This window comes from Neolamprologus multifasciatus, unplaced genomic scaffold (genome assembly GCF_963576455.1).
Source record: "Neolamprologus multifasciatus unplaced genomic scaffold, fNeoMul1.2 chr03_unloc_1, whole genome shotgun sequence".
In the NCBI taxonomy this organism is placed as follows: Eukaryota; Metazoa; Chordata; class Actinopteri; order Cichliformes; family Cichlidae; genus Neolamprologus; species Neolamprologus multifasciatus.
The window spans coordinates 1,555,872-1,574,090 of NW_028181971.1; the positions used below are offsets into that span (position 1 = coordinate 1,555,872).

The 18,219-nt window shown below is 43.8% G+C and overlaps 2 protein-coding genes and 1 long non-coding RNA gene across 4 annotated transcripts in view; 2 read left to right on the top strand and 1 right to left on the bottom strand.

Moving 5' to 3' along the window:
• LOC146490544 (protein NLRC3-like) overlaps window positions 1-18,219 on the top strand; it is a 152,012-nt gene that overhangs the window by 116,814 nt on the left and 16,979 nt on the right. The gene's annotated exons all lie outside the window — the stretch shown is intronic.
• LOC146490545 (NACHT, LRR and PYD domains-containing protein 3-like) overlaps window positions 1-18,219 on the top strand; it is a 218,844-nt gene that overhangs the window by 52,594 nt on the left and 148,031 nt on the right. The gene's annotated exons all lie outside the window — the stretch shown is intronic.
• Window positions 7,437-18,185, bottom strand: LOC146490546 (uncharacterized). The gene is made up of 2 exons (XR_014872706.1): window positions 10,501-18,185; window positions 7,437-8,560 (listed from the first exon to the last, which is right to left on the bottom strand). It is a non-coding gene; the product is annotated as an uncharacterized LOC146490546 (long non-coding RNA).

Below are 18,219 nucleotides of genomic sequence, written 5' to 3' on the forward strand. Positions count from 1 at the left end.
GCCCTGTAACAGACACTTCTGTATTTTACCACTGGGGGGCAACAATTCACTCTATTACATTCCTCCCCTTTTAGATTTGTAATTGAAATAAGCAACCCTTTAAAGAATGTATTTCACTGCCCCCACCAAAAGAAATATTCTGTGGCCTTTACGAACAAAGAACAAATGTAGCCATTACTTTTATTATTAAACTGTTCACTTCTAAAATAACTGGCAGTAAAATAACTAAAACATAACTCTACATTTTCAAAGATTCAGTCTCTTTGGGGGAACTCTGCGACTCTCTGGGTATCTGCGTTCCACAGACGGGCTTTGGGTGGTTTCTGGGGTGGATACTGGTGGTTCATCGGTTGTCTGTTTAGGTGGTTCAGGAGGTAACGGGTGTGATGTTAAAATCCCAGGTGGACTTGGTGGTATCTCTGGAACAACACTGTCCATAATCACTTCAGGTCGTCCCTCTGAAACCAGTGAAAATATAACTGGGGGTTTCTCCACAGTCTGTCTCCATGGTAACAGGTGGTCCACATGTATTGTGCGTGTTCTCTGTCCCTCTTGTATCAGGTAAGTAACATTTCCCATTTTCTTCAGAACTGTTCCCTGAGTCCATTTTGTTCCCCCCCCCCCGAAGTTTTGGATACGCACAGCGTCTCCCTCCGAAAAAACACAAACAGGTTGGGTTTTGTAATCATGATGTCGCTTCTGCTCAGACTGTTTCTGTTCAATGTGTCTGCTTAGTTCAGGTTTCAGCAGGCTGAAGCGAGTCCGTATCTGACGTTTCAGGAACAACTCTGCTGGTGTACGACCCGTCACAGTGTGTGGTGTACTGCGATACATGATAAGGAAATTTTCCAAACGATGACTGAGTGGCAATGTGGCCTTACCATCTGCTTCCAGCACATTTCTCATCAGGGATCGTTTCAGGATTTGTACTGACCTCTCTGCGGCCCCGTTTGATGCAGGATGATAGGCAGGAACAGCCGTGTGTCTGATCCCATTTAACTCCAGAAACTGATTGAATTCCTTTGACACAAGTTGAGGTCCATTGTCTGAAACAAGCTCTTCTGGAAGTCCATATGAAGCAAATAACCCTCTCAAAACCTCAATGGTGTTATGTGAGGTAATGGATGGCATAGGGAACACTTCCAACCATTTTGAATGACTGTCAATGACAACTAAAAAGTACTGCTTGCCTTTTTCAGCGAAATCAATGTGAATCCGTTGCCAAACTCTCCCAGGCCACTTCCACGGATGGAGTGGTGCAACGGGTGGTGACTTCTGTACAACCTGACAGACTGAGCAGCTTTGACCCAGTTCTTGTATATCACCATCACAGCCTGGCCACCACAGGTAACTGCGAGCGAGTGCTTTCATACCACAGATACCTGGATGTTCATGATGCAGGTCTTCCAGCACTTTTTGTTGGTAAACTGGTGGAATGATGACCCGTTGTCCCCAAAGAACACATTCTTGTTCTGCTGACAGCTCGTGTCTGCGTGTAAAGTAAGGCTTAAGTGATTCGTCTTGCATATAACTCGGCCACCCATTCATGGTGTAGCTCCAGACCTTGCTGAGGATTGGATCCTTCATGTTTGCTCTCTCAATGTCTTTAGCTACTATTGGTAGCTCTTCCACATGTGAGAAATAGAAGATACTTCCCTCCTCTGCGATGTTGTCTGGCGTATTCTGAGGTAGACGTGACAATGCATCTGCATTGGCATGTTCAGCTGATCTTCTATATTCAATGTCATAGTTGTATGCCATTAGAATAAGAGCCCAGCGTTGCATTCTTAGTGCAGCGAGTGTTGGGACAGCTGACTTTGGCCCTAGTATAGCCAGCAGTGGCTTATGATCTGTTATGAGGGTGAATTTCCTTCCATACAGATATTTATGGAATTTCTTTACTCCAAAAATTATGGCAAGGGCCTCTTTTTCTATCTGGGCATACTTTCGCTCAGCTTCAGTTAATGTTCTTGATGCGAAAGCCACAGGCCTTTCCTCTCCATTTTCCATGACATGAGAGATGACTGCGCCCAATCCATAAGGTGACGCATCGCAGGCTAACTTCAATGGCAGATTTGTGCTGTAGTGCACCAACACTTTGTTCTGCAACAGTAGACTTTTTGCATCCCTGAATGCTTTTGCACATTCCATGGTCCAAATCCATTTAGCATCTTTTCTCAACAGGTTATGCAAAGGCTGAAGAATGGTGGATGGATTTTCCAAAAATCGACTGTAGTAATTTAGAAGACCAAGAAAAGACTTCAGTTCAGTGACGTTTGTTGGTTCTGGTACATTTGCTATGGCTGCTACCTTTTCCTCTAAAGGATGCAGTGCATCCCTGTCAATACGATGTCCCAGGTACTCCACACTGCTCTGAAGAAAATGGCACTTGGAAAGCTTCACTCTGACACCATGCTTCTCCAGACGTGTGAGTACTTCCTCCAACCCCTTCAAATGCTCCTTTTCAGATGAAGCAGTGATGAGGACGTCATCCAAAAAGCAGGTCACATGCTCCATTCCCTGAAGGATTTGATCCATCACAGACTGGAAAAGAGCCGGAGCACTGGAAACACAATAGCTGAGGCGATTGTATTTATAGAGACCTTTGTGTGTGTTGATGACCAGATACTTCTCTGATTCTTCATCTAACTGTAGCTGCTGATAGGCATGAGAAAGGTCAAGTTTGCTGAAGGATGTTCCTCCAGCTAAAGTAGCAAACAAATCTTCCGTTTTAGGAAGTGGGTATCTTTCCTCTTCAACACACTGGTTTACACTGACTTTGTAGTCACCACATATCCTAATTGTTTTGTCTGCTTTTGGCACAGTAACAATAGGGGATGCCCACTCACTTTTCTCAACCTTTGAAATAACCTTCACCTTTTCCAATCTGTCCAGCTCCTTTTCCACAGCTTCTTTTAGTGCATAAGGAACTGGGCGAGCTTTACAGAAAATTGGTGTAGTGTTTGGTTTAGTGTGGATTCTAGCTTTAAATCCCTTTATGCAGCCTTGGTCATCCAAAAACACTGCCTGATGGCGTTGAAACACTTCTAGTACTCCTGGCTTTGCTTCTTTCTGCACCAGTACCTTGTGTACTGTGAAAATCTGTTTCCAGTTCAGCTGTAGTTTCTTTAACCAGTTTCGTCCAATCAGAGCTGGTCTGTCTCCCTGAACAACGATCAGTGGTAGGGTGATGTTTTGGGTCCCATACTGTACTGGTAACATAATATATCCACGCACAGCAATGTGTTGGCCTGAGTAGGACTTGAGCTGTAGCCCACTGGCTGGTTTTATAGGGAAATGAGTGAGATGCATCTGATAATACTTGTCTGATACCACCGACACTGCTGATCCTGTATCCAGCAGCATGGTGGTGTTCTTGCTTCCAAGCACAACATCCACTGTGTATCCCTTCTCACTGGAGGTGATGGAGTACATTGAATAAACTCCAAAAAGTTCAGCTTCATCATTCCTACTTGAGCATTCATCCTCAGTTTCCAAATACTGAGTTTGCTGATTGAATTTTTTATTCCTGCAAGCACGTGCAATGTGTCCTATTTTTGCACAAACATGACACTTTTCACTCTTAAATTTGCACTCACATGCTGAATGTTTTCCACCACAACGATAACATGGTTGCTTCACTCCTTCTTTTTTAGGTCCCTTCCAGTTCTTTGCTTTGTTATTGCCCTCTTGCCTGTTCTGTCCTTTCCATCCTTTGTTGAAAAAATTTGGAGCATTTGTTAAGGCATTTACGTGGTGAGGGTAATGGCGTCCTGAGAACTCCATCGTATTTTTCGAAGCGAGTTCCATGGATATGGCAATCTCACACGCACGTGGAAATGTAAGATCTTTTTGCATCTTTTTGCATTTTCCTTTGGTACCACTTTGAACCAGTTTTGATCTATCATTCTAAGAGAGTACGCTTAGACAAGTTCTAACAAGAGGCCTTCATATTTTTATTTTTAGCAGTGCACTGAGATGTTTTGTTTGGCAATTTTCTCTTTTTCAAGCAGGCTGCAAGATCGGAATCGAAAGCGCTACACAACATGTTGAACAATCGCAAGTGAGCTTCTCCAAAATTGAAATGGGCTCAGGAGAAAGCCACTTATTTGGGACAATCAGAAAGTCCCTGTCAAAAAGGATTCAGCGAGGTAATCCAGTCTAAATTCTTTTTCTTTTTTTGAAATGACGTCATTGCTGGCAGTAGAAACTTATTGCGTCACGAGAGGTTCTACTGTCAGCAAATAAAAAATGGGGACTGACTGGACTGACAAAAGCTTTGACTGAGTTGACACCAGTATGCAAGATTGCACCTCCACCTTGACCTGACAAAAGGGTGGATGTATGTTTGTTTCTTTTTACAGGAGCAGAAAGGTGACAGCAGCAGGTTGCATGAGCTTTTGGGCCGTGCTGATTTAACCTTTTAATCACCACTTTCTGTGTCTTTGTGGATTTACCAGCAGTGTGTTATTCATGACCTTGTATTGTTTACAGTGCAGAGGTCACTGTGAGAAAGTGCTCATACAGATGCGCTGCGCTAACGTCTACATCACTTTTTCCACAGCAGAGGGTTAATCGTGGGATCTAATCACATGATTTACAGCAGGACTGTCAAGATCAGAATCAGTTTCCATCTAAAAATCTCTGTTTTCTGCATTATTGGCTTGTTATTACCCACCAGTCTACCGTTGTTGACAGCGCTGTCGGCCGCTGGGTTTGTTGTTGTTTTTGACTTGGTCTCATTTCTGCTGTTCAAACTGAACAAACTTTGTAAAATGATGCAAAACTGCAAAACTCTCAGCTGTGTCTGTAATCAAAGCTCTGTAACTTTGCTCTGCTTCACTTCATCAGGTCATGTTCACTTGTGTTTTTGTTCTACTGCAGAATATTTTTAAGGTCATCTGCTATAAAAAGCCAGGCCAGGAAAATCTGCTTCATGTTTTTCTGTTTTATCCTCAGTTACTTTGACACATCTGCTGTGATGCTCACACCTCTGATGAAGTCTCACAGTGTCAGCTTTCTTTTTATAGATATAAAAATATGGAAATGAATGATAATATTTCTGACTGTCTGAGGCAAACTTCAGCGATTAAAAGTGAATGGATTGTAGAAATCAGTGAGGATACCCAGCCCTGTTAGCAGGTGTCCTCTGGTGGCTCCTTGACTGTCACACAATCATGTGCTGACAGGAAATGTTGCAGCAGCTTCAGTAAATGTTCCTCCCTGAGTTGTGCTCAGTCATGTGGTGGAGAGCTTCAGATGTTCAGAGCAGGAGAGCTCCAACAAGACCAGGACTGTGTATTTTCCACCATCTGCTGACATCACAGTATAACTGGTTCCTGTTAGTAGTGCAGTGTCAGTGGATGCATTTGACCAAAACCAGAGTGGAAACGGTCATAGATGTCGTGTTTCTTCAAGCAGGCTGTGAGGTGGGCAGCAAGCGGCTTCTCAACAAGCTTTGACCTGAAGGAGAAACTGATCTATAATGTTGGATCTAAGCTGGGTTTGCTGAGCTTTGCTTCCACAACAGCATGTTTGAAAAAGCTGGAACACTCCAGTCTGAAGAAAAGCGTTAAAACGGTTTACAAGGCAAAAAGCTTTGTGGGGAGAATATCTGAGGGAGCTGAAGACGGCTAATTATCATCAAACGTCACAGGTGTAAAAGTAGAGCAGCAGTGAGCTGCCACAACAAGAACGCTCTGGGGGGGTTTGTCATCGATTTCTTTGATCTTATCTACAGAAAATCAGACTTTTGTTGCTGTCTGCTGTAGAGCGCACATTTATAGGTGAGGCAGCTCGAGACGCAACAGCTGATTGTGTCAAACAAAACTTTGGAATTTCTCCCATTTTCTGATCTGAGTTTTGTGTCTAAAGTTTAAAATCGACTCTTTTATCCAATGGCATGTCCTCAAGTGAAGATCAACAAAGACGCAGTTGTGGTCACTCAAACCTACATCCTCCGCAGACACGTTGCTGATGCTGAGGCCCAAAGAAACGAAGCGTGTGAGACACGGCCGACTGTGGAGGCTCAGTCTGTCTGTTCTTCTGCTCTTCATCCAACATGTCTGCAGCACTTTACAGGACGCTGCAGACTAGTTACCAAAGAACGAGTCAGGAACACATCAGGAACAAACTGAGACACACAAGTTTTACAGAGACCCAACGAAGATGAAGAGAAAGCTGCTGTAACCTGGAGACCTCAGTCTGACCCTGAAATACCCACAGATGGAGACACAAACACCTCCACCTGCACCGTCTGCAGCAGGGAGGGAAACATCCTGCTGAAGAAACAAGTGCTGCTCACTGTCAGGGCTCAGTGCTGTAGATGCAGGTCAGAGGTCAGAGGTCATGGTGGGACCAGTATCAGTTTAATCCATTGAATCCATTCAGCCTGTGGCTGATAATGTTTCTAATAACGACAAACTGGAAACACAACTTTACGATTGTTTCTTTAACATTTCCTGATATTCAGACCCTTCAGCAGGAATCACAGCAGCAGCTGTTTTTGGGGATGATGCAACGAGCCTCGTCCACACCTGGAGTTTCTGTCCTTCTACTTTCTAAATACTCACAGGCTCAGGCAGTGGGGGTCACAAAGAGGTGGCTCTGAGCCCTTTATCGTTTGCAGTGCTGATGAACACTCTGATGTTTGCAGACAAAGTTATGATCTGCAGTGAGAGTGAGGAGGAGAGTCTGCAGAGAAGAGAAAGTACAAACAAGGAGAGATGAGGAGGAGGTCAGGGCTGATTGATCTATGACAGGAGGAGAGCAGTAAGAGTGAAGAGGAGGAGATGCAGTGAGACCTGCTGTGATGGAGACGGTGGCACACAGACAGGAGGAGCTGCAGGTGGCAGAGCTGAAGATGCTGAGAGTTTGGTTGGAGGTGAGCAGGATGGACAGGATTAGAAAGAAGAAGATCAGAGGGATCGCTCAGGTCCAGCAGAGCTGCAGTCAGACTGTGTGCTGGATGCTCCAGAAACTGACTCAGTGTGTGTGTCGAGTTCACACAGTGCAGAAACAAACTCACTTTACAACATTATCACAGGTTTATTGATCCATCAGAGCAGCTGGAAGGAAGAGACGAGCTCCTGAACATTTCCTGACGCTGCTGCACAAACAAAGTGATTCATTATTAGTTTGATCTTTAATGTCACAGCTGTGTGAAACATGCTGATGTCACACAGTTTGATCAGACTGTGCATTGGTACATAGTGTTGCTTTTACTGCCATCATTTTATTGTCATATTTATATGTTTGTTTATTTAAATATCAGGTTTTATCCTGATATTGTGTGTTTTAGTGGACTAAGCGCACAACAGTAGCACCTGTGGAGGTGGGGGCGGTCCCCGAGGCGGCCTATCAGCTGCCAGGCTGACCTGTTAAAGGGGATAGTGAGGCAGAGATGGGAAGGCGACGCACGAAAGGCGAGCAGGAGGAAAAGAAACGCGCACAAGCCAGCATAGTGGGAGGCGATGCAATCCACAGCAGGTGTCCCTCTGCCTGCATCTGGCTACGACGGAGGCCGTGTTCAGGTGTGGAGTGGGGCGGGACTGTGACGCGCTGTCAGGAGGAGACAGGTCTGCGACAGGAGCCCCGCCCCCTTGTTCCGGCGTGGTTTCCATCCCGGAAGAGAAATTCCTCTCCTGTTTCAGATCAGGAACATCTGCCCGCGTGTGGCTGGACTGTGGCATTATGGGAATTTTAGCCTATGGAAACATTAGTTTAGCCTTTGTGTTGACAGTGTAGAGTTATTTCTGCGGCTGGTTTTTAGCGTGTTGACACTCTTTTTATTGTATAGGGGATTTTAACCTGTAACTCTGGTTGTGTCTGTTTCCATGGAAATAAATGGTGTGTTTAAGGCCAACTTAGTGTCTGAGCCCTGAGCGCTGACCCACTCACTCCCCTTCTACTTGTATGCAAACGCACTTTGAGGTGCAGATTTAGATCCACCACTTTTAGCGGCTCCACTAACACTGAAGCCTCACACAGGAAGTCATCTCCATGTGCTGTTTATTTACTTTCCGGCTCTTTGAAGCTTCGCTGCCAAATGTGGAGGAAAAGTTTTATGTGGAGCTATCTGCAGCATGTATAAACTGATATTAATCTTTAACAGGGCTGTCAAAACTGAGAGCAAACAAAAGAACTGCTGTATAATGCCGTCCACCCACTCAGTTTAATTGGTCACATGACTGCATCATATGACTAAAATGCATCATTGTTTTCAAAGGGCTCAGTTTCTGCAGTCCAGATTGCAACATAGACCGAGTGAAAGAAAGACGAGCGTGTGAAAAGCGGACGGTTCAGCCTGACCCTTAAACGCCCCACAGAGAGAGACAGCTGTGTGGCCTGGAGCCAGGGAAACATCATGGATGGAGAGTCGTGCTGCTCACAGTTACAGGTGTTTGTTCACTTTCACTTGGTTCTCTCTGCTTTCACTTATTCTTTTATTGTGTTTCTGTGTGAAGCTGTCGTGTCTCCTCTGCAGGTCCAGGATCAAACATCAGGAACAGAAGCAGCTCCATTGATCCCACTCCTCTGATGGCTGATCAATCAGTTTGATCTGTTTGATTATTGATCAGTGATGTCAGAGTGGAGTCAGTGTGATGTATGAAATATATCTTAAACTATCATAAACATGTTTTATCATATAAGTCATTTTTCTACATTTTCTTCTACAGATCAGTTTATGTCAGTATGTCCATGAAGGTTCATCCAGGTCATCGTAGTCGAAGGAGCTTGGAAAGAAAAGCGTCTGGACTTCTTTAAGCTGCTTGAAGACGTTTCACCTTCATCTGAGAAGCTTCTTCAATTCTAGGGCTTAAATCTTCAAATGGTGAAGAGTCCCAGATTTAACCCTGTTGGAGTGTCCCCCTAAGATCCCTTCCCACTCACATCCTGGGCCATCTGACCTCAGGAAATCACATGATAGTGTGAGAGACAAGCTCGTAGACAAACAGCTTTTTACACTATAATTACCTGTTTGGGTCCAGTGAGTGTCAATGACAGGAAATCCTCACCTGGTGGTGAGTGAGAGGAACCACAGCAGAGACCTCTGTGTTTAAGAAATGGATGGTTATGGTCGCTGATGCTCTCAGCTCAGTGTTCACACCAGCACACAGAGTGCACAAGCTCCCACTGTGGAGTAGACACTACAGGGACTGAACGCCTGTGGAGCTGTTCACACAGACTGTGTAGTTACAGGAAGCTGCCAGCAGGTGGCAGCACATCACCGCAGCGTCAGCCTGCAACTAAAACCTCTGCAGAGACTCTGACGGGTGTCAAACAGGCAGCAAGTTTGACATCAAAGCTGCTTCAGGATCAAACTCATCAGGATGTGATAATAGGATGATTCCTTTGTGACGTCATAATTAATCATTACTTAACATAAGAAATGCTTTATTTATCTCGCAAGTTTGAAAATGAGGCTAAATAAGGTGAAAAACACGTCAGTGTAATATATCAAACATGACAGGAAATGGCTCGGATAATTAACAGCTGGAAAATAATCCTAAAGTCCGTTGAAGCTGGAGATGTTGGAGGGCAGCAGGAGCAGTCAGGGAGATGGTCACCCTAGTTATCCTAACTGGGCGTTTATAAAGTCAGCAAAGAGGCCCAGAAAAGAAGATCAGACACCAGCGAGGGAGGATAAGAAGGACAGACGCAACAACATTGTCATCCCCTATGTAGCCGGTGTATCAGAGAAACTCAGGAGGGTTTTCTCCAAGCATGACATCCCGGTGTACTTCAGACCCAGCAACACACTCAGACACAAACTGGTTCACCTGAAAGACAAAACTCCAAAACACAGACTTAACAATGTGGTGTTTGCTGTACAGCAGTGAGGAATGCCCAGACCTCTACATCGGAGAGACCAAACAGCCACTTCACAAGCGCACAACACAGAAGAGCCACCTCCACAGGACAAGACTCAGCTGTCCATCTGCATCTAAAGGTCAAAGGTCACTCTTTGAGGATGCCAGTGTTCACATGTTGGACAGAGAGGACAGATGGTTTGAAAGAGGAGTGAAAGAAGCATCTATGTCCACTGTGAGCGACCATCTTTGAACAGAGGCGGTGGTTTACGACACCAACTCTCTGCCATCTATAATCCAGTTTTGAGTTTCCTCCCCAGACGCCTTAACGCCCACTCACATCCTGGGCCATCTGACCTCAGGAAATCACATGATAAGGTGGGGCCAGGTTTCACAATGAGCTCACCTGAAACTCTGGCTGATTGGGACCCACACCCAGTTTACACCTTGGCTCAGGCGATTAGAGGATCATCAGGGGGTCCTTTTGTCCCTCTGTGGGGGGAAACTCCCACTAGGTTTATATCTGGGACTCTCCACCATTTGACCTTAGAACTGAAGAAGCTTCTCGGATGAAGGTGAAACGTCTTCAAGCAACTTAAAGAAGTCCAGACGCTTTTCTTTGCAGCTCCTTTGACTACGATGACCTGGATGACTGAGAACCTTCACAGACATAGAACAGCAGTCGTACATTTATTTACAAACCCCACGTGTACAGGGCAGGATGTGCAATGGTCCAGGGGAAAAGGGACAAAGTCCAACACACGCTCTGCTCACTCGCTCCTCTCGTATTTGTTTTCAGCTCACTCACTCTCACTCCACTCCACGCCACCAGGGAAACAGATCGGGGTCACGGACGAGTCCGAGAACCTGAGCACAAGAGAACTGCGGTGAGCATAAACAGAGGAATCACACGACGAGTCCAGGTCATCAGGTAGATTCACGGCAGGTGCGTGGGCCAAGGGCGGAGCCCAGCTGAGCTCCGCCCAGGCGGACAGGTGAGAGACAGGAGAGAGAGACATATAACCATAGTATGCTAATAGCAAATTCTTTTGTCAGGTTTAAAGTGAGATCCTGCTTTAAGGGCAGCTTCATCTGCTGGTAATGACAGATGTTTCTAGTATATCAGGCTTGGCCAACATTACAGGGACTTACTTGCAGAGACCCACGAGCTCCAAACTTGGTGCTTTTATGATTGGTGCAGATGCTCTAAGCTACTATTAACCAATAAGAACCACGGGGTGAGGTGTCACTACAAGAACTTATCAGCCACCAACTTGTATATATAACTTTCCTCACACTTGTAAAACTCTGTCAGTAGAATTCAATGGGGCAGAGTGACCTGAGCACAGGCCCACTCTGTGACACTCAGAGCTTTGTGGATATCATCTGCAGGTGCACGTACTGGGAGTGCATGTACAGGCAGCTTGCAGCCACTTTGCCACCACTTTAGGACAATGTTTACAGTAGACTGAGCCACACTGACTTTGAGCAGTCATTGTGCTGCTGCATGGCTGATGGCACTGTCCCTGCAGCTGTCAGGGACAACAAGAACCACTCAACTACCTCAGCCAAGCCGAGACTGTGCTGATGTTGTGAGCTGAGACCAAGACACTAACCCAGGATGGTGATATGATGGTGTGAGAGTGGGTGGATGAGCCCATCCCACCTTAAATATAGAAATATCTGTAATGCAACACATGTTTTATGCAACATGAACATATTTCCCACGCTGTTTCATGTTGTGTTTCCAAGATTTCAGTTTACTGTAACTTTCATTTGTATTTCCTTCAGTCTGTTAATCTTGGAGCTTCTTATTACCAGGTGAGAACATGTAACCGTCTGTAGATGTGATGACACTATGGAGCGGGATCTCCTGTCTAGTGCTGCACAGAAAGCTGATGTCACTGCAGCTGCTAATATGTGCTGCAGCCAAGCCTACATGAGAGGGCTGTGCTGTGGAACAGGGTGGTGCAGGTGGTGTTATCTCCATTTGAACATTAGACAACAGTCACATGAAGACACTTGATGTTGTTAGCTAAAGACCTACAATAAGAGAAAGAGAGCAGCAGCACTAGTGCAGCAACAGCAGCTAATGTTGTAAAAACACTGATCAATGATTTGACTGTAGCTGCTCCAACTGTCTGTCAGTGATGCTGTTGGAGATGAATGTTTCAGTAACACTGACTGAGACTGAAATGGTTTTAACACTGGTTTCATGTTCAGATAGATTTGACATGCTGTAAAATGTCACATATTTCTGATATATGTATAATACATAATCATGCTGTTACACACATTCATATTTGACTGTTACTGTATCATATTCAGTCCTCGTCTTACACTCAGGTGTTCATCGCAGTCACAGACGTGTCTGTAGTTGTTGTTGTCAGCCATGGAGGAACATTTCTGTGTGTGTGTGACTTTTACTGCTACCCTTCATTACATAATTACCAACAAGAATAAACTGTTAATTACCACCAAAGAACAGCTCACTTCCAGATGTTAGCTGCCAAAAGATTTTGTCAAATGTTTGTTATCAACTTATTTTTTATTTTTCAACCTAAATATCACCTGCTTTAAAGCAGCCTGGTTGTCTAGCAGTACTAGTTTCTGTCACTAGATGGCAGTGTAGGCTTTGGTATGTGTTTGATCACTTTGTGTTTTTCTGTTTCTGCTGTGATCACAGCTGAGACGTGTTTGGTTCTGTGGGCCTTTCAGTTTCATCTAAAACTCCTGAAAGTCTGAATAATCGTCACCTTCGTTGAGATCAGACAAAAGCACTAACTAACAATAACAACTAGTAAGTGCCTCAGTTACCAGAAATTACAGTCAGAGATGAGTATTTATGAAACCTCAGAGAAATCAAACTTCATACCATTTATAGAACCAGAATTATCCTGTATGTTAATCATCTGAAACATCATTATTATCTAAATACTTCATTAATCATTTTCTGAGTAATAAACCTATAATTTACAACCATAACAGCTCCTAAATAACTGGTCTGTCTGTGTGTCATACTTTAGACATATAAAACTGCTGTCACTGATGATGTTCTGAACTTATTGATCCAGATCTTTTAAATCTGTCTTAATGTAACCGGCGTGTTCCTACGTTGTGTCTGACAATGAAAGGTCAAAGAAACAAAGACCTCCAAGTCATTAACTTGCTCGCTCCAGCTCCTACAACCAAATGCAAACAGGAGGGACGAGGGTTAGCTCCACCCACCACAACTTCCAAGCTAGCAAGATCTATTCATGCTAGCATAGACTGTGCCTGTAACACATTTGTGGCACACACGTACTACACATTCACAGCATCTAGCAAAGACACAATGATGACAATAATTGACCTAAAAACACAATCAGAAACATCAGGGTGGCTAAATATACATTATATGTGTGTTGTAGTGTTGGGAAAGAAATGACACCGACCTCTCCCACAGGGGAATTGTAGCAAAGGGGAGGGGCCAAAGGGGTACCCCAAAATTTACAGGGTTGCACCAAAGAAGAAGAAGAATGAGGAGGGGCTCCAACTGATAATAAACATAAGTGCAGACTTGGAGGTCCTGAAAGTCAGCTATAACAGGAACAGTTTGGTTCCATTAATAAACTACATACTAATGCTCACTATTGTGTAGTTATTATAAAGAAGAGTCCATGTGTCAGTATTCACACACCTGGCTTGGGTTTCTGCAGCTAATTGGTCACCTGTGAGGAGACAAACCCACAGCATGCAGGTCATTTCTACATCTGTTGGTGTGTCCTCAGTTTCCCAGCATGCCTTGGCTGTGCTCATGGAAGTGAATGAGGGGGAAAGATCTGTCCTGCTGCCCTGTCAGTACTTGGATTTCATACCTGGTGATCTCAGAGGACAAAAGCAGCGTTACAGCGGCGCACATCGATGAGAGCTGATGCTCTCAACACTGCAGACCTCCGCCTGTCTCTGAGAAAACCAACAATGGCTGTCAGCAGCGACTACACCTGCTCCACCAGTGCTGGGAGAGAAGAGCTGAGACTGACAGCTCTTTGTACAGGTCAGTACTGTAGAGGTCAGAGGTCAGTTTGCTGACAAACCATTTAAAAACATTTTTGAGCTAAAATCCACGGAAGTCACAGAGGAAAGACGAGACACTGCAGAGAGGATCCAGAATATTTGATGTTTTCTGATGACAGTTAAAGTTTCCAGCTATCAAAAAGTGTAACAGCGCAGCCTTCATGTCCTTTCAGTTCTCCATCATTAATGATGACTGTCCGTTATAAATCATGTTGGCTAGTTTTCTAACTCAGTCCATGTCTCCAAAGCAAACTTGTGTCCCACACTTTCTGTGCTGAGTCTTCAGGGATTCTTTTCACTCGGTGCTGAACTAACTTTAATGAATTGGGGCTCCAAAGAAACCCCAGCCCTCCCTAAACAAGGCTAACAATGCAACAACTCTTTGGGCACTCTGTGGTGTAGCTATTAATCACAATCAGCTTTACTGACCACAGATATGCACACATGACAGCTTCATGACAGACACTTACTATATGCACAGCACATGCATGAGGACTGACTATAAATATCTACAGAGCCACTTCCTCTATCTGCTGCTGGTACATACCCGTCCTTCCATCATGGCTGCTCTCCTTGCTCCTCCTCTTTCTCTGCTTTCTGCTGTCTGAGGTTTTCACTAAGTACACGGTCAGTCGTGGCTGATGTCTGTGGTCTCGTCCTGAACAGTGGTTCTGCTGACACTCACTGGTCCTCTGACTCGTTCCTTCCTCGTGTCAGTGCTTTCAGTCTTCTCCTTTGGCGAGCTCATTATCCCAGCTGGGTATCTGATCAGGGCGGCGCAGGTGGTGATTGGCCACAGTCAGATCCACCTACGAGCATCTTTGAGGGAAACATCCTGGTGGCAAAAGACGTTGAGCTGAAAGTCAGAGTGTAGCTAGCATACAGCTAACGCTAAGTCATTTCAAAGAGTTCTCAGTCACGTCTGAGCAACAACAGGAAGTGCTGTGGACTTTTGGAGGAAACAGAAAGTTCATGTTGATGTCACAGCTCATTGCTCGCCCAGATCTTTGCACATCTGTAGAACTTTGCTGCAGAATGCAAAGCACACGTGGCTACAGGAAGAGTTTTAGCTCCAACTTTGTTGGAGCTGAACATGAGAAATCCTCAACACCAAGACTGATCACAAACACACAAAGCCCCGGGTCCACAAACTGTACGTGTCTCATTACAACACAACGTGACCAAACAACTATGTTAATAAGGAGAAAGCTGCTCTGAAGTCATTAGTGACATCACCTCCTCTGTCTCCACCCGCCTGCAGGCCTTCACCTCCTCATTCATCCACAGTCGGCCTCCCTCTGCTCCATCAGCTGACGTCCTCTGTACAACTACCTGCTGTAATCTTTGATTTCTTCTTCTTTGTATCCTGCAAAGCTCAAAATTCACTATAATACAAAGACATTTCAGAAACGCTGCACTGAGTGAAACAACAGCAGTGACCTAAATGAGTCTCCAGCGTATTCAAATAGATTTTCTGTGAAGCATTAAAATCAAACTTTTGTTTCTCATCCTTTCAGTTTTGTGCTCGTGCTGTTAGTCTGAGAAGCTCCTTGTTTGAAGTCAGCTCAGGATCATAAAGACTTCAAATCTATTTGATGCCTGAGTAACTTACATACGGAGAAACATCTGGATCAAATCCACACTGAATGTTTATGTGACACATTTAAAAGAAGTCTGTTGTTCACAGTCGTGCTTGTACAGAGTGCTGACAGCTGACAGGACCTAACAGAAATAATGTGTCTGTGCTGAATGAGACACTAACATAACACATGATGATGTTCATGAGTCTGATGGAAACACTGGTTCTTTCAGTCACTGGTGTCCTCACTCCAGTCCATGTGAGCTGGAACTAATGATTTGATCTTAATTGTGTCAATGTTGTTGGATCTGTTTACATATGTTATTAAAAACAGTTTTATCTAACGTGATCCTTTCATATTTTAATAAGTGTTCATTGTTATTATGGGCTGTAACAGGCTGACTGTGTCACAGAGGATTTCATCCTTTGTCCATCAGGACAGTCAGACAGAAATCTGCTTCCTGTTCCCAGTGTGAGCGTTTGTCAGCCTCACTGATGGAGGACGGCTCTCTCACAGTGTGCAGACATATTTAATTACTGCTAACAGTCACAGTTCATCGCAGCAGCTGTTTAACATGGACGTGAAAGAATCAGAGATCCAACATCTGACCTGGACCCACAGCACTGATCACTGATCACAGAGTCTGTTACACAGACTGACCGTTCTGTGGTCAAACATGAAGGCATCAACGTGACCTCTGACCTTTATCTACAGTGTTTCAGTCTATTTGAACGTTTTACTTTGAGCCTCATGATCACTGTGATAACATGTGATCATTCAGCCCCACGAGTTCATGGCTATACTGGAGGAAATGCATCTTTATTAGAAGGACCAGACCTCAGACCTCACACTTCCTTTCTTCTATTTGTCTGAAAATGAGACGTCAACAGCATCACATTAATGTTTAAAGCTCCCACGTGGTTTACATTTCCTCCATGGAAACAGGAAGTGCTGCTTTTAATTTGAAAACACATTAATGTTTAAAGCTTCCACGTGGTTTACATTTCCTCCATTGAAACAGGAAGTGCTGCTTTTAATTTGAAAACACATTAATGTTTAAAGCTTCCACGTGGTTTACATTTCCTCCATGGAAACAGGAAGTGCTGCTTTTAATTTGAAAACACATTAATGTTTAAAGCTCCCACGTGGTTTACATTTCCTCCATGGAAACAGGAAGTGCTGCTTTTAATTTGAAAGCACATTAATGTTTAAAGCTCCCACGTGGTTTACATTTCCTCCATGGAAACAGGAAGTGCTGCTTTTAATTTGAAAACACATTAATGTTTAAAGCTTCCACGTGGTTTACATTTCCTCCATGGAAACAGGAAGTGCTGCTTTTAATTTGAAAAGACATTAATGTTTAAAGCTCCCACGTGGTTTACATTTCCTCCATGGAAACAGGAAGTGCTGCTTTTAATTTGAAAAGACATTAATGTTTAAAGCTCCCACGTGGTTTACATTTCCTCCATGGAAACAGGAAGTGCTGCTTTTAATTTGAAAACACATTAATGTTTAAAGCTCCCACGTGGTTTACATTTCCTCCATGGAAACAGGAAGTGCTGCTTTTAATTTGAAAGCACATTAATGTTTAAAGCTCCCACGTGGTTTACATTTCCTCCATGGAAACAGGAAGTGCTGCTTTTAATTTGAAAACACATTAATGTTTAAAGCTTCCACGTGGTTTACATTTCCTCCATGGAAACAGGAAGTGCTGCTTTTAATTTGAAAAGACATTAATGTTTAAAGCTCCCACGTGGTTTACATTTCCTCCATGGAAACAGGAAGTGCTGCTTTTAATTTGAAAACACATTAATGTTTAAAGCTTCCACGTGGTTTACATTTCCTCCATGGAAACAGGAAGTGCTGCTTTTAATTTGAAAACACATTAATGTTTAAAGCTCCCACGTGGTTTATATTTCCTCCATGGAAACAGGAAGTGCTGCTTTTAATTTGAAAAGACATTAATGTTTAAAGCTCCCACGTGGTTTACATTTCCTCCATGGAAACAGGAAGTGCTGCTTTTAATTTGAAAACACATTAATGTTTAAAGCTCCCACGTGGTTTACATTTCCTCCATGGAAACAGGAAGTGCTGCTTTTAATTTGAAAACACATTAATGTTTAAAGCTCCCACGTGGTTTACATTTCCTCCATGGAAACAGGAAGTGCTGCTTTTAATTTGAAAACACATTAATGTTTAAAGCTCCCACGTGGTTTACATTTCCTCCATGGAAACAGGAAGTGCTGCTTTTAATTTGAAAACACATTAATGTTTAAAGCTCCCACGTGGTTTACATTTCCTCCATGGAAACAGGAAGTGCTGCTTTTAATTTGAAAGCACATTAATGTTTAAAGCTCCCACGTGGTTTACATTTCCTCCATGGAAACAGGAAGTGCTGCTTTTAATTTGAAAACACATTAATGTTTAAAGCTCCCACGTGGTTTACATTTCCTCCATGGAAACAGGAAGTGCTGCTTTTAATTTGAAAACACATTTAAGGATGTGGAAAAGTACAAATCTGGCAGCTTTCGTTGGACATGAAGTCGGTAATGTGTCTGTGTGACAGCTGTGGAAGCACAGGAGCAACGTCTGTGGGAAAATCCACAGACTCTGTAACGCTCGGACATGTTTGAAGGAGGTTTTTCACAATAAAATCCAAGATTCAGTTTAAATGAAACGTCGTTCACCTTGTAAGGAAACATTTTGTGGACACAATCGTTGTGCAGCTAAGAAAGTTAGTCCAGTGAGAGACGCAGGAGGAGCAGAGGTCA